The sequence below is a fragment of the Elephas maximus genome, chromosome 11 (assembly GCF_024166365.1).
Source record: "Elephas maximus indicus isolate mEleMax1 chromosome 11, mEleMax1 primary haplotype, whole genome shotgun sequence".
Lineage (NCBI taxonomy): Eukaryota > Metazoa > Chordata > Mammalia > Proboscidea > Elephantidae > Elephas > Elephas maximus.
Window position 1 is genome coordinate 29,101,346 of NC_064829.1, and position 1,492 is coordinate 29,102,837.

Genomic DNA, 1,492 nt, shown 5'->3' on the forward strand with positions numbered 1-1,492 from the left:
TTTTTGGTTTAGACTTAGCTGGCAAAACTAGGAGTCACGCTTCCTGTTTTCTAATGCTTGTACTTGAAACGTCAGTAGTTGCTTGAGCAGCGTTGAACCATCTTCATAAACAGGGCCTTTCCTGCATTTTCCACATACCCCTGAAAAGGAATAAACAGCTGTAATCAAACACCCTCTCCCCCGGTGTCCAACACACCCTCCCCTGTGGAACTGCAACTGCTTCTGAGCTTGAGTTGGTCCATGTGCCTAAGCCCCCGAGGACAAGTGAGCCACACTAGGAAGAGGCGGAGGTTTACTCGATCCCCCGTTTTAACGCAGTTCTGTGTGTGAATTCATTAAACTTGCAAAACGAGCACCCAGAGAGATGCAGTGGGAAAGATACTCAGGGCAGCAGAGCGACTTAAACATAGCAAGCTTGAGTAAATGTTTGTCAGACGAATAAATGATGAACGAGTGTGAGAACCAGGGAAGCTGGTACTTGTCTGGACTCTGCTGAAACTTCACTGTGTTACCTGGGTCCAGTCTCTGCCTTTTGGGGCTGTAGGGTCCTCATCTATAAAAGAAGAAGACTGGGCAGTATGGCCTTGGAGGTCCCATCCAGCTTTATCAGCTTCTCAAGATTAGGTAATTAGCATCTTCCAGGAGGGCAAACTGAGATCAGTTAAAAGCATGGCCTTTGGAACGAGGCAAACCAGAGCTGGCGTTCCCGCTCCATCACTTAGCGTATGGCACGGCAGTGCACTCAAATTCTCTGTAAATAACAAGATTATTATGACGAGCAAATGAGATTATATAAGAGCTTACGACAGTGTCTGGAGTCCCTAGGTGGTACAAACGGTAAAGAAGCTCGGCTGCTAACCAAAAGGTTGGAAGTTCGAGTCCACCCAGAGGTGCCTTGGAAGAAAGGTCTAAAAATCTACTTCTGAAAAATCAGCCATTGAAAACCCTATGGAGCACTCACTTCGGCAGCATGTGTATTAAAATTGGAACGATGCAGAGAAGATTAGCCTGGCTCACGCATAAGGATAGCACACAAATTCATGAAGCGTTCCATATTAAAAAACGTTTTTTTAAAAACATGGAACACAGTTCTATTCTGACACACATGGGATTGCCAAGAGTCAGAGCCGACTTGACAGCCTCTGGTTGGTTGGTAACTATTCAGTCACTGATCATCGTCATCATTATTGTCAATATTGCAGAGATGATGATGAATCAGAAATGAAAGCCTCTTGAAGAAGTCAGAATCTGAGTTGGGCTTTGACATCTAGGTCAGATTTAAAGAGGCTGGGGCACAAGGTGGGATGGATTTCATAAAGCGAGAGGGAGTCATATGAACAAAAGCAGGAGGCAGCCCGGTAAGAAAGGTGCTGCAGACTGTGGTGGGGGCTGCAGGTTGTGGTGGGGGCTGCGGGTTGTGGTGGGGGCTGCGGGTTGTGGTTGGGGGCTGCGGGTTGTGGTGGGGGCTGCGGTTAGGGTGGGGCTGCAGGTC

The 1,492-nt window shown here is 47.5% G+C and overlaps 1 non-coding gene across 1 annotated transcript; it reads left to right on the forward strand.

Annotated features, from left to right (window-relative positions):
• Nucleotides 1-953: 953 nt before the first annotated feature.
• LOC126086404 (U6 spliceosomal RNA) lies at nucleotides 954-1,060 on the forward strand. Its single transcript, XR_007519493.1, has one exon. It is a non-coding gene; the product is annotated as a U6 spliceosomal RNA (small nuclear RNA).
• The last annotated feature ends 432 nt before the right edge of the window (nucleotides 1,061-1,492 follow it).